Raw genomic sequence first — 15441 nt, forward strand, 5'->3', positions numbered from 1 at the left:
GACCCAGGGCCTAAGGGCAATACCAGGAATGGCCTCTTTGAAGCAACACTAGATGCTTCTGACACCAACAGAGAAGTAAATAAGAACAAGCTCCCCAGGGGGGGCCTCTGCAGCCCTTTGCTCCCTGGCCTCCCGGGAGCTTGTGTCTGCACCACTCCTTGAAGCTCAGCTCCTGCCACTCCTCCTTGCAGTTCATCTGTCTCCAGCTGCCAGTACAGAACAGCTACTTAACAGCTGCCAGTTTCCTTCCGCTCCTCCCACCCCCGGCCTTCTCCAGCCAGAATGCAACTGCAGGGCTGGGCTGTCTCTCAGCACCCTGTGTCCCCAGTACCCAGTCCAGGCCCACCAGACAGGAGAAACTCAACAGTAGGCTGTTAACAATCACGACACTCATCAAACTTTGACTTTGTTTTTACCGAAAAATTGAAACATTAATTATTTTTCCCTTAAGATTTGTACCAAATCATATAAAAAAGAAGAATGTCAGCCCCTAGACCCAACCCAGGAACTTGCTATTTCCATCTGAACTGACGGTATGTTCTCTTTCTTTTGATTTATTTCTGCTTTTATGCCAACTGCGAGGGCATAAACAGTCTCATCAGCCCATCTGCAGCTGTGCCTTTGCCATCTTCTGCCCCCAAGGGGGCCTTTGTACAACTGTCACCCTCAGAACCTATGAAAAGCATTTTTCGTCCCAGACTTGGCCCCAGGTGGACCACCTTTTCCCTGATCTTTCATCTCATGGAACTCCTCTCCCTCTGGTCCGGGGCAGGACCTTCGCGCAGTCCATTCTGCCACACAAGCACCTTTTGAAGCCAGAAGGAAAAGCCAGGATGCGTGTGATGAGCCAGCAAGGGCGGTGACAGCCTTCCTGTCTCTCAGAGCAGCTCCGCACAGATAGACAGCATTTAACTGCCCCCTTTTATTCTCTTAATATTTCCCTTAGGCATTCCTTGGACTCACTCCATATTTGTTTCACAAACTTCATTTAGGAGACTTCCAAGTGCCAGGCACTGAGCTGGCCACTTGGGATACAGGAACAACAAACTAGTTGCCCCTAAGGAGCTCACAGGCCAATGAGGAGACAGACAGACCTGTCAGTAACCACCAGCAGCAGAACATGAAGAGGGTTACACGTGGGACTTGTGAACCAGGCTCTGGGAGTACAGTGGAGAGCAAGAGGTAGGATAGGGTGAGCATTCAGGGAGGCTCTGCAAAGAGTTAAGCTGGAGCTAAACTTTAATTATAAACAGATGTTATCAAGATGTGGAGAAGGAGAATAAATGGGACATGGAGAGGGAATTCTAGGCAAAGTAAAAATCATGTGCATTGGTCTGTGGCTTTGCAGAATTTGGGAATTAAAAAGAAATCAAGCAATTCCAAATGATAAGGACATGCCATGTTAGAGAGTTGACTGTGACACCCACATTCACCCCGTAGTAGGAGGCTAGAAAGGGAGGTGGAGGCCAGGAGGTGGGGCTTTAATACAGATTGGATGGGCAGGAATTTTTTGCACAGGTAATGGGGAGCCATTAAAGGACTTTGAATGGGGGAAAGTCATATCGTATTTACTACTGTGAAAGATCCCTCTGGCTGTTGTATGGAGAAAAGATTGGGAGGAACACAGTGAATGCAGGGTAACGTATGGTTACCACAGTGGCCCAGGAAAGGGTGACAAGAAGGAGGGTCAGGAGTGACTCCTAGACTTAGCGTTTACACAGTAAGAGGCTGAGTTATGGATTCTGGAATAGAACTACCTTTCCGGGGACAGATCAGGAATCTGGATTTTCACATACTAGTTTAAGATCCTTTTAAGAACTCCAAAGGGGAATATCAGGTAGGTAGTTGAAAGCTCAGAGGAGAGGTCTGTATAAATTTACATTTGTATAAATGCTCAACAAAGAATATGACATTCAAGGAAAAGCCCTTAACTTCTGATCACTCCTTCACATTTATCACAGGAGTAAATCTGAGAACCATTGATCTAGCTTTACAGAAGAAAAAAACCAGTGAGGCCCAAAGAGGGAAAGTGAGCTGGCCAAGGTGACACAAGTGGTTAATGTGAACAGGACCATGAACCCAAGGGCACCAGGCTTGTATAAATTTACATTTGATCACTGAGATCAAAACCAGGGGTACTGATGAGGGTGTAGCTGAGAAGAGACCCTGGGTCTAAGCTGGTGGAATTTCAAAGGCTCATGAATGGTTATTAGAATAAGTAGACCCAAGGGACTAAGAGTGAGAGGCTGGCAAGGGGGTGCAAGATTCAGAAGACTGGGGTATTCCGGAAGCAGTGGAAGAGTGTGTTTAAGAAAGAGGTTTGTCAAGTCTGTGCACAGTGGCTCAGGCCTGTAATCCCAGCACTTTGGAAGGCCAAGGGGGGTGGATCACCTGAGGTCAGGAGTTTGAGACTAGCCTGACCAACATGGTGAAACACGTCTCTACTAAAAATACTAAAAATTGGCTGAGCGTGGTGGTCCATGCCTGTAGTCCCACAGTCCCAGCTACTCGGGAGGCTGAGGCAGGAGAATCGCTTGAACCCGGGAGGCAGAGGTTACAGTGAGCCAAGATCGCGCCACTGCACTCCAGCCTGGGCAACAGAGTAAGACTTCGTCTCAAGAAAAGAGAAGGAGATTGGTCAAATACAGCAAGTGTTGAGAGACCAAGTGGGATGAGAACTGAAAATAGTGATGCAGATGTCACTGTTAACCTTCACAAAAGCAGTAGGAGTGTGTTGAAGATAGAGAAGGAAAGAAATGGAGACAGTGATGCAAAAAGAATTTTGCAAAATCTTGGCAAATTTTGATGAGGGAGAAGCAATGAAAAGGGCAGTAGATGGAGGGGAACTGGGGATGACGTTTGGGGTTTTGGCCTTCTTTATTAGTGGAGGGAGCTTGTGTACCAATGTTATTGGTAAGCCAGGCACAGTGGCGCATACCTGTAATCCCAGCACTTTGGGAGGCGGAGACAGACAGATCACTGGAACTCAGGAGTTTGAGACCAGCTTGGGCAATATGGTGAAATCCCATTTCAGATGAATTAAGCAATTCAATTCCTACTCGAGAAATGGTTCCCTTGTTCATTATTAACTTGCAGAAATTGTTTAAACTCTTCTTCCAGAAGCATGGGACTATTTCAGTTTCAGAGGACTCTGGCCAAGAAGACTGGTGCCCTTGGGTTCATGGTCCTGTTCACATTAACCATTTGTGTCACCTTGGCCAGCCCACTTTCCCTCTTTGGGCCTCACTGGTTTTTTCTTCTGTAAAGCTAGATCAGTGGTTCTCAGATTTACTCCTGTGATAAATGTGAAGGAGCGATCAGAAGTCAAGGGCTTTTCCTTGAATGCCATATTCTTTGTTGAGCACTATAAAAATAGTGGCAAATTTAATTAGACCTTGTGGAATAGTAACAATTTTAGACTTAGAAAATATTACTTTAATAGATGATCCTGTACTGAATCAAAACTGGGAGCATAGAAGCTCATTAAAAAAGAAAAGAAGAGAAAAGAAAAAAAAGAAAAAGGCTATCCAATTAAGCATAGTCAACTATTTGCAAAATACCCTCATGAATATTTATTTTATACTTGTTCATTTCATTTTATCATCAGCTATCACAGCCGTTGGTTTTAGAGAAATAGAGAAGAGGAAAATTTTGAAGAAATTCTGCCCAGTAACTGCTTCTGCTAATTGAGAAAAGTCCGGTTTTCAACCGTAGCTGTGAGACTCCTCAATCTTGCTTAGGAACAAATAATGGCCTGTGAGAGGAAGGTCCCCATTGGCTTTAATTAATCTAATGTTCTATGCTTTTACTGTATTTCTGCTGTTCAGCAATCGTTAGCCTTACTCCACACTTTAGTGGGGTCGAAGAGCCACAGTGGCCCATACTTCAGTGGCCTCTGAGAGTCAAAAGCACTTTCTATATCATCTAGTCAAATACCTAATTTTCAGATAAAGCAAGCTAGGCCTAGAGAGGTTCCAGGATTTTCCTAAATTCACCTAGTTACTTAGTGGCCAGGCCAGGGTTAGAACCTGGGTCTCCTGTCTCCTGGTGTACTCTGTGTTTGTCCTCTTACTTTGACACTAAGCAAATCATGAGATCATGTGGCTGGAGGAAAGCATATTTGACATTGTAATGCTGAACCACATAGGATCTTTAGAATGTCTGCTAGATTCAGAAAATCCTGGTAAAGACTGTACATCCTCTGTTGAGATTCAATTTTCTACACAGAGCTGGGGCTCAACAAATGTTTGTTGTTCACCCAGAAGTCTTTCAGCTGTCTCTAACGACCTCCATGCTTCAGGGTGTACTTAGCCTTTTTCTTCCCTCCAGTAGCAGATGAGAACAGTTACGACATTCCCTGGTAAATGGCAAGCATCGTTTCCACAGGCCATATTACGTCACCAGGTATTTCTTCAGTTTTCCCTTCTCTAACTCAGAAGAACCGATTTTAACAATTGACTCAAAGCTACCCAACAAGAAGAGGCATTGATATTTTCCCCCATAATTTAGGACTCAATTCTTTACATCAACATTTTTTGATGAAAACTACAGGTGGAATAAAACTATTTTTAAATACTCATTTGTTTATTAATGTTATCGTTAATTAGGCTTTTACCAGGCACCAGGCACCAGGCACTGGGCTACCTGCTAGTAAATCAATCCTCCTGAAAAAAAAACATGAATTCTTCCCTAGGAACTAACAGTATTGTAGGAAATGTAGTTATATAAAGGAATAATTACAGAGTGATGCAATAAGTATATTAGACATAAATATTTTTCTTTATCATTAGTGAACTCTTCCTCCACAATCTATGGAATGCATTCAAAATTGACTTTTTTTGGATTAGCTCAGTTTTAGTGACTTTTAAATTTTGAGGAAAATCTGGGATTTTTAAGAAGGGAAAAGACAAAAATAAATACCCACTTAAAATGCTACATACACTAATTTTAAAGCTATATATAAAGTTGCAAGAACTAGTAAAATAACTTGTGTTTGTTATGCTCCTCTTAACACTTTTCCCTGTATTTTCTACAAATGAATTTCTTTGATAATTAAACAAATAGAGTTTTTTAAATGTTGCTTTCTCTCTCGTAGAAATGCATAATAAGAGCAGGCATGATGCTAGAAAAACTTTGACCTAAAACACCCTTTTCCGTCATTTTATAGTCCTCTGAATAACTGGAAAATTGTAGTTTACACACACACAGACACACACACACACACCACTCCATCAGTTTGTGTTGCTGATTTCACCTGTGGTTTCAACACTGTGGAGTCAACTTCACGGTTCTGGCTCTTTATCTGAAAAATTGATTCATTCTCTCAGTCTTTATTTTGCCTTTGAACCTAAATTACCTTGTTGTAAATATCCTTTGAACAACCTTTGAAGTCTCAATAAATATCTGTTTTATAATCTCAAAGGGCAAAGACCTCTATTTGTAAGTTTTCAATGCCAAATCACAGCCATGTTAAAACAGGTCAAATAAGTGTATGTTCTTCGTTCACGGTGTCATAGGAAAAGCTGTAGAGAGGTAGGTAACTTATGGACAGTTACCTTCTTTCTATATGAATCCTTAGATTCCTGAGCTGGGATGCCTGGTCTAAGTTGGTCTATTTGGTAAGCAAAACAGAACCTTACTGAAGAAAATCCTGCCCCAAAATGTCACATCTCTTTATGCAAATGAAAATCAAACCATCCTTAAGCAAATGGTCTTGGCTTCAAGAAGTACTGTAAACAAATCTTACTTAAAATGAGAGCCACAAAGCCTACTTCGGGTTCTTTTTACAAGAGCCTTTTCTGTCCAACTTCCCAAAATTAAAGCATGAGCTCCCTCTGCTGAATGAATTCATATTTGTTGATGAAACAGAATCAAAAACGTGTGTGTATTACCTATTGAACCATTATGTTCTTGTAAACATAAGCAATTATAAATATAAAACATATTTATATTTTCTTTTTTTCAAACTCATAATACAGAATGGGATGGAAAGGTAAAGAAAAGTAATTTACAAGGTAGAGATTCATTAGTTGAGGCTTTTCAATTTCATAACAAGGGTCCTAAGCAACAGCTGCTGGTACAGCAATGCTTTGTAATCACCATGATGAGTTACCAGGAGGTGCTTGCAAGCCCCTGTTCTCACAACCACCCTATTACCCAGCTTTGGTTCTTCACAGCACTTATCATATCTGAAATTATAACTTAGGTATTCAATTGTCTGGTTATGACTGTCTTCCCCTAGGAGAATGCTGACTTCCTGACAGAGGATAACATGTCTGGGCTTTCAGCCCCTGGAACATGCCTGACACACAGTAGGTGTTCAGATTTGTTTAATGAATTGAGGAAGGCTGAAAAGCAGGCAGGCAGGTCAGCATATACCCATAGTGTCACTTAGGGTTATGGTTCAACAGGAGAATGATTCAGTGCCAATCACATGGACCTGGATACAAATTTAGTAGGAAGTGATAGAGATAAGAAGACCAAAGAAGGTACGGTGAAAGAGGGGTGGAATTCAAGCTCAACCATAAAGATGGGAAGGGCTTGGAAGGGCTTAGATAAGGAAACAAGCTTGGTGCTAGGCACTGGGGATACAATGACTTAAAGAAAAAGGCCTGGACTTTGCTCTCATGAAGGTTATAATCTGATGGTGAAGACAGGTATCAAAGAAATAAGCAAATGAAATGCAAAACCGCAATTGTGACAAGTGCTATGAAAGTGGAATGTGATGTTAGAGGAGCAGGTAACAGGGTGACCCAAACTTATTGGACAGTTATGGAAGGCTTCTCTTAGCTGAGATGAAAGAAAGGAGGAGTTACCAGGTAAAGAGGGTGGGAAAGCACACACAGAGTGTGGGAGACTGGAGGCAGTGCCTGTTGCTGGAGCGGAGAGTGGGAGAGATGGTGGCAGAGGAGCTACCCAGCACCTGATGAGGGAAATCTCTCTTGACCCTTAGGGCAGAGTGCAAAGCATGGCTGTAATGGTTCTGATTGCTTTTCAGGGATTCTGAATCATGGTTACTCTCTTTTCCTTACTTTTCCATATTTATAAGGTAGTCTGCAATGAAGATGTGTTACTTTAATAATTAAAAAAGGGATCCTTGATGAAAGAGAGTGGTGGCATCATATGTCTACTTTGGCCTTTCCAACTTGCCCTCTTCTTTCCCAGGTTTACAGAATATTAATGAAGGTGCCTCACTTTCAGAGCTGACCCTGGGTGCTGGCCTCCGCCTGGCCTAGGTGAGGGACATCCTGGCTGATGTGGTCCCCAAGTCCCAGAGAACACACAGACACGTCATGCGTTATTGCAGCATCTGAGAACCCTGGCTGGACAATACATCAGGAACACAGCAGTAGGTTTTCTGCACCCATTATCTGGGTGCGGGTAGTTTAGTGAGGAAAGGTGATATCATTCATGATTTCTACCATTTTCTGCCGTATATCCATTGGTGTTTTTCACAGGATTGAAACATTAGATTGCTTAATTTCAGATCCTTGTGGATAAGCCACTTAAATGCTCAAGTTTTAAGAATAGGGAGCCAGAGGGGAGGTGCTGCTTTCCTGGTCCACCCACCCATGACCTGGTTCGTATCTGCAATTGACTGTCGAGGATCTATCCAGTCCAGAAATGTCTATCTTTAACAGTTCCCTAAGGGGTTCTTTAACTTGTTACTTACAGAGATAACTGATGGGTTCATTGAGAACAATTGACCTGATAACAAATATGAATGAGAACCACACAATTAACTCAACCTTTCAGTGTAATTCTATAATATTCTGACTATGATATATGATATATAGCTGTAAAATACTGAGTACAAATATACATATAGTTATCAGCTATAAATAACACAGCAGCAGCATTATCCTTGCTTACCCTCAATGCCTCTGTATGAAAGAATCATTGGATTGTTTCTGTGGTCCAGTCTGCATCCTCCTCTTTGATTACTGTGGCTTGGTGTTTCTGCTGGCCTCTTCCGGGTCCTGTGACATGCACATTCTAAGCTGCCTGATTACAACAGTTCTATCTTTATAGGAGGGTCTTTAACCAGCGAGGTTCATCTCAGTTATTCTAGCTGCAATTTGTTGCTCAAAGTAAATTCTTCAACGATGAAATCCCCAACAATGGCCTTTCCCAGGAGGCAGCTTCCCCAGACCAAAGGTTGTCAAGGTATGTTGCCCACAAGCCGTATCTCCTCTGCCCCCTCTCACATCTGAATCTCTCATTGTATTGTCACCTCTGTGCTCCTTGAATCTGCACTGCAGCCATGGGTAGGCTTTAGTGGTGATATCTTGGCTGGGAGATCAACTCTTCCCACCCTGCAGATGTCACTGTCTCAGGAATGCTGTCTGGTCTCCTCTTTCAAGCCCTCTCTGGCTCAACTCCTGCCTCCGGCTCCACATCTCACCCCAAACAGCCCCTGCCCCCTTTCTTCCCAGATATACTCTACTAACCCCACCCACCCACCACCAGCTGCAAGCACCTGGGGTTACCCTGCTTAACTATTTCCTATTATCAAGCAAGCTACACATGTGGAGTTTCAAAATAAATTCTTCATACATAAATCACTGGAGTCGTCTCCTAATCAGAACTTAGAAGTGGGTGGCATGGAAGTGATTTTCACGATTTGTCTTCACGGTTCTGTTTTGTCAATAAATAGAGGGATTAGTGATTCTTCTAAAACATTTTAAGATTTGCAAGAAAATCTCTCATTTATGCTGGCACTTTTTATTCTAATTGCTGAGACTGAAAAGAAATGTCATTCTCTGTTTAATTCAGCATTCATAATAAAAGCCCTGAGGTTGCTGATTAATTTTTATCTTAGTCCTTAGGCAGTCAATTGTTAGCAGACTTTCAACTTCTGATCTCATTCCTGTTTCGGGTGTAGGCAATTGCCTACTCAACCTTGCTTCAAAAGGTGAGCTACTCAGAAGTGCTGATGTCGGTGTTATAAATGTATTGAATGCAGAATTGTGGAATAATAGGAGCTTGTCATTTAAATCATTGGACACCATGTTAACTTTTCATTTTGCTGTGGATAGAACTGGAAGCATAGACATTGTAGGACAGTGGATGAAAATGACACACTTTAAGTGATCAGGAAGCATGTGTGAAACCATCTCAATCTTTCTTCTTACCTAGTCACTATCAAGAGACAAAGCACTTGTAATTGATTAATGTTATAAAGCAAGACTAGAATGTAATGAAGCATAGAGTTTTATTTTAGAGGCAGTTTTATTTTAACAGCTTTATGGCTTCCTTTTTGTCTCAGACTTGTTTGCTTAGGTTCTACATTTTTAAAAATTTATACTTTGGTACTCTGATGGAAAAAGCACACTTTTTTCTACCCTCACACACCACTCAACCCAGAACACTTCTGATGTCAGATGTGTGTGGGATTTTTCCTCACATACCAAGCAGTTCTCCAGTGGACACCAACCTAATTTAACTCAATTCCGACACTCCCTACCTGGAGACAGTGTCAGGCCCCACAGGTTGAGGGCTCAGTCGTACAAGGCTGCCCTCCTTTTCAGATGCCAATCACAAGTCCAGGCCTCTGCAACTTCTGACCAACAGGATAGAAATTGGGGGCTCCCATGACCCCTTCCTCAGGTTTGATTAATGTTTCAGAGTGACTCAAAGAACTCAGGGAAACACTTTACCTACAGTTACCCATTTATTATGAAGGATATTACAAAGGATACAGATTAACAGCCAGATGGAAAAGATGTATAGCGGAAAGGATGTGGGAAGGGGTGCGGGGCTTCCATGCCCTCCCTGGGCACGCCACCATGCAGGAACCTCCATGCATTCAGCTATCCAGATGCTCATCTGAACCTTGACCTTTTGGGTTTTTATGGAAGCTTCATTTCATAGGCATGATTGATTACATCATTGGTCTTTGGTGAGCCACTCAACTCTCAGCCTCTCTCCTCTCTCCATCAGGGGGTGGGCTGAAAGTTCCAACTCTCTAACTGCAAGGTTGATTCCCTGGGCAACCAGCCCCCATTCTCAGGCTAACCAGGAGCTCACCAACCACCACCTCATTAGGACAGAACATGCTGCTGTCACCCAGAAAATTCCAAGGGATTAGGAGCTCTGTGTCAGATGTTTCTATCACTCAGGAAATTACAAAGGTCTTAGGAGCTCTGTGTCAGGCCTGGAGGTCGAAGACCAAATGTTAAAAACCAAAGATTCTTCTAGTGACCCTATCTCCAAGGGTTTTAGGAGCTCAGGAACTGAGGTCAGGGACCACTGTATGTATTTTTTATTATCTTGCAATTTCATAAGTACCTTCTATGGGGAAATGTGTAACTACAGTGAAAATCACTGAAGGGGATTCATGAGACTCACAAGACACCCTTCATAGTGCCAAGGGCCCATTGAATAATACAGACCTTGTCAGGTACATTTATTTGAAAGGAAAGTTCCAGTAGGACCAGCCTGAGGAAGTGACTCCACATAGTGAAACAAAAGACAGAACAGAACACTTCTTGGTTCTGTTCTGTCTCTTTTTCACTACACTTTTGACCAAAAAGTGTGATGGCTAATTTGACCCACTGCCTTACACGTCAAAGTGGTTTCTGAATGCCTTTGACCTCTTACCAAAAATCAAACTCACCTTCAAAGGATAAAGACTTATCAGCCCTGAGACTACAGACTCTGAGAGAATATCCCCCAGAGTTCCCACAATGTCACGACAGCACTATTGAGACAAATGTGTAATCTCTCCCAAGCTGGCCATTTCAAAGTGAGTAACGTTTATTTGTGTGGCTATGTTTTAGGATTTGGGCTTAAAATAATCACTGGACTTTAAGGTTGTTTCATTTATTGATGTTACTGCTGGCATTTGTATTTCATCGGCCAATGTCACTATTCTTATGAGTAATATATCGTTTTCATCACCATCACTCTCCAGACATTTCAACTCTTCAAAATCACTCACAATCTCTCTCCCCACAACACACCCCTGTCTGTCACTGTCACCACATTTACCCACTGCTTCCCAACATTCTTCCCTGTGAGTTGCACACTGTAATCTTGACAGAATGTTCCCCATAAACTGGAGGAGTTCTGCTCCATTAGCACAAGGAGGAGACTGTTTTCCCAAGACAGGGCTCCCAGATACATCTGGATACAACCAGAATCTGGGTTTGCATTTGTTGCTTTATTTTTATCTTGGATTAAATGCAGCACAATAAAAAGTAGAATTTGTATCAAATATTTTATACATCCCTAGGTGCAAACAATAACAGATTAGATGTCAATCTGCTTCATTAGAGAATTTCAGAACATTGTATTGTTCTCTTATCCTTCTTCAAAAACTCTAAAAACCTAGGATCCCTGGAATGACAAGTCATATACTTGAAAGAAACCAACAATCTTATTGTACAGATGAGGAGACTGGAGCCCAAATATATTTAATTATTTCAACAAAGTTGCACAGTGAATGGGTGGCAGAACCATGACCAAAACCCATCATCAGCCTCAGAGAGGTTAAGCAGAATAAAGAATAAAATCTTTTTCTTTTCCTTTTGAGACGGAGTCTCGCTCTGTCACCCAGGCTGGAGTGCAGTGGTGTGATCTAGGCTCACTGCAAGCTCTGCCTCCCATGTTCAAGCGATTCTCCTGCCTCAGCCTCCCAAGTAGCTGGGACTACAGGCGCCTGCCACCACACCCGGCTAATTTTTTGTATTTTTAGTAGAGACGGGGTTTCACCATGCTAGCCAGGATGGTCTTGATCTCATAACCTCATTATGCACCCGCCTCGGCCTCCCAAAGTGCTGGGATTACAGGCATAAGCCACTGTGCCCGGTCTATAAAATCTTTTATTTTGGCTTTACTGCCCAAGATTAATGTTTTCTTCAAACTAATAAGAACTTCAGAGAAATGTACAGGGAACCAAATGAGTTCTGATCATACTAAGATACTGTTCCAATATGAGCAGTTCGTATATTCGTTGATGGGCAAAATATGGCTTTGACTTGCTCTTTGTTTAATGGCAATATCTGCTTGCCAACTGAAAACTTGAACAAATGTGGATGTTACTACTGAATCTCAGTTCTTCAGCTCCAGTTCAGTTCAACCAATCAATGAAAACCGATGCCAATTGCCAGAACAGAGAAGAGCAGCACACTCATTTTGTTGACGCCTTCCCCCACTATCATTCACTCATTCGATATTGATTGACACTCTACTGAGTGGTACATGAGCACCAGGACAGATAAATAGTGACGATTGCCACTATTAACCAGAAATATTGCTAGGTGTCCCCTGCCCCAGTTATAATTTAGAGACATGGTGGAATAAATTAGAAGAATAAAATTAAACAAAGATTTGCTATTGATAACTTGCTCTTGATCAACAGAACCCCATATGCAGAGTCTGTGCTGGTTAATTTTAGGAATGCTAGGACTTCAGAAACATTTGCCAAATGAGAAGGCAGATGATGTTGTGAGAATGGTGCCTATGACACGTTCATGAGTTTCCAGGAGGGTGTCTGCAGCCAGGAGTGGGGACGGAGGGGAAGTTTAAGTAAACGAAGCAGCAGGTCCTGTCCCCTATCACCCGTGGAGCATTCTTGCCACCTCCCAGGTTTAACCTAAATCAATTTATGAAAAAAGAATCAGATGAACCCACATTGAGGGGCAGGCTGCAAAACAACTAGTCTGACTCTCAAAAATGACAGTGTCATGAACAATAGAAAAGGCTGGAGAGCTTTCCTAGAGTAAAGGAGTCAAGAGAGCTAAGATGACATCTTCACCGCTCCCAAGGGGGCGGTTGTAAATGCAGTATTTGTGTAATTGGAAAAATTCGAATATGAACTGTATGTTAAACAACACTATTGTTTCAATACTCATTAATAAGTCTCATTATCCTGACAATGATGGTGAGGTTATGTAGGAGAAAGCCCTTGTATTTTAGGAGTTACATGAGGCAATATTTAAGGATGAAGTGTTATGATGTCAATAATTAATTCTTAGGTGATTCAGCTAAAACCATGTGACGGGGGCAGCCAGGGTTAGCTAGAGCAAGAGTGAGCATATGTGGCAGAATGTTAACCGTTGGCGATCAGTGAATCTAGGTGAAGGGCATATAGGTATTATTACTTATTGTATTATCCTTGAGACTCTTCTGTAGGTTTGAAATTTATTAAAACAAACAGTTGGCCGGGCGCGGTGTCTCATGCCTGTAATCCCAGCATTTTGGGAGGCCAAGGCGGGCGGATCACCTGAGGTCAGGAGTTCAAGACCAGCCTGGCCAATATGGTGAAACCCCATCTCTACTAAAAATACAAAAAATTAGCTGAGTGTGGTGGCGCATGCCTGTAGTCCCAGCTACTCAGGAAGCTGAGGCAGGAGAATTCGCTTGAACCTGGGAGGCGGAGGGTGCAGTGAGCCGAGATCATGCCGCTGCACTCTAGCCTCCAGCGTGCGCAACAGAGCGAGATTCTGTCTCAAAAAAAAAAAAAAAAAAAAAAAAAAAAAAAAAAAAAAAAGGTCGTTCCTGTTGTATTCCAGCGGGATTTTGCTCTAGCTTTCCGACAGGCCCCACATCAGCAAAATGCCCTTGTGGTTATGAATGCTGAGGTGAGAGTCCTTTTCAAAGATGGCACAAACACCATTGTGGACTTCAGTGTCTATATGGAGGAGGTGGCCCTACTACAGTCGGTGCAAATAAATTCTGTCAGCAGCTTATCGGAAGGTGATTTATTAACTTACACCTCAAACCAAATAAAGGAGCACCATGTGTTGGCCCTACCACAGTTTTGTTTTCATGCTATTTTTCTGAAGTCCCTTACAGGATGAAAACCATGGAGTTCCTCTAATTCATATAAACCTCCCTACGGCAATGAAAATAAAAGTCTGAAGACTATGCAGCAATGCAGATTTTTAAAATGCTTTTATACCAATCAACTTTATCTTCATAACGAATCATTTCTATTAAAAAAAAAACCATAAAATAATAATAAGCATAAAATAATAACCCTTTGAATAGTCAAGTATGATAATTGACATAGTTATCAAAGGGTGAGGCCTGTATCCCTTCTCTATAGAATCATAGCATTTTAGAGTAAGTGTATTTATTAAAAGCAAGATTTTAAACAAAACAGTGTGCACACAGGCCCAATTGTGTGCTATAACGTTCCTATGTGAGAAGATAGATTTTATCAACTTTGTTTATACTTTTTAAATTAATTTTCTGATAAATATTACACACTTGTTTATCCCTGACTGTACTAAATTGGTTGGATTGTTTTTAAAACTAGATGTTAGGATGAAGGAATGTGAAGTGAAGCTTGCAGGCTGTTCTAGATAAAACCACCTTTCCGGAGTCACCTCTGGAGAGACGGTGGAACATTGAAGAACTCTCATGACGTTTCCTCTTCAGATTCTACTCAGATGCTTTGCAGCAGTTAAAGAGGAGGGTAAAGATGTGTTTGTCTTCAGGCTGCCCAGGGGAAGAGCGTTTGTTCCTAGTGCTTCCAGCCTCTCTCAGCCTGGGACGCTCAAAGGAGCACCATGGGTTGATCTTACCACAGTTTTAATGTTTTCTTTCTTTCTTTCTTTCTTTCTTTCTTTCTTTCTTTCTTTCTTTCTTTCTTTCTTTCTTTCTTTCTTTCTTTCCTTTCTTTCTTTCTTTCTTTCCTTCTTTCTCTCTCTCTCTTTCTCTCTCTCTCTTTCTCTCTCTCTCTTTCTCTCTTTCTTCCTTGTTTTGTTTTTGTGTGGAGTTTCCCTCTTGTTGCCCAGGCTGGAGTGCAATGGTACGATCTCAGCTCACCGCAACCTCCACCTTCTGGGTTCAAGCGCTTCTCCTGCCTCAGCCTCCCGAGTAGCTGGGATTACAGTCATGGCCACCACGCTCGGCTAATTTTGTAGTTTTAGTAGAGACGGGGTTTCTTCATGTTGGTCAGGCTGGTGGCGAACTCCTGACCTGAGGTGATCCACCCGCCTCGGCCTCTCAAAGTGCTGGGATTACAGGCGTGAGATACCGCACCCAGCCCATGTTGTTTTTCTGAAGTCCCTTGTTGGATGAAGACACGGAGCTCCTCTATTTCATACAGACTTCCTCATGCAATAAAAATAAAAGTCTGAAGACTATGTGGTAATGTAGATTTTAAAAGTGCTTTTATACCAATCAGCTATAGCTTCACAACTGATCATTTATATTAAAATAATGACAGCATCTTTACTTCAGAACCCAGTGGATATTCTGACATCTCCAAGAAACTCTTAAGTGTCCTAATAGACTTTCCTTTAACCCTACCTCAGGGGATGTATCATACAAGGTCACTACGTTTTCTGGAAGAACAGAACAGCCAAGTGGAGCTGTGACTGTCTTTTGCCATGGTTTTGCTTTTTAATTTCCAATTGCTGTCATAGTGTCAGCTTTTAGGAAAGGATCAGCTGTGGAAATGCTATATTCAAGCAATAATCAGAAAAT

The sequence above is a fragment of the Chlorocebus sabaeus genome, chromosome 10 (assembly GCF_047675955.1).
Source record: "Chlorocebus sabaeus isolate Y175 chromosome 10, mChlSab1.0.hap1, whole genome shotgun sequence".
Lineage (NCBI taxonomy): Eukaryota > Metazoa > Chordata > Mammalia > Primates > Cercopithecidae > Chlorocebus > Chlorocebus sabaeus.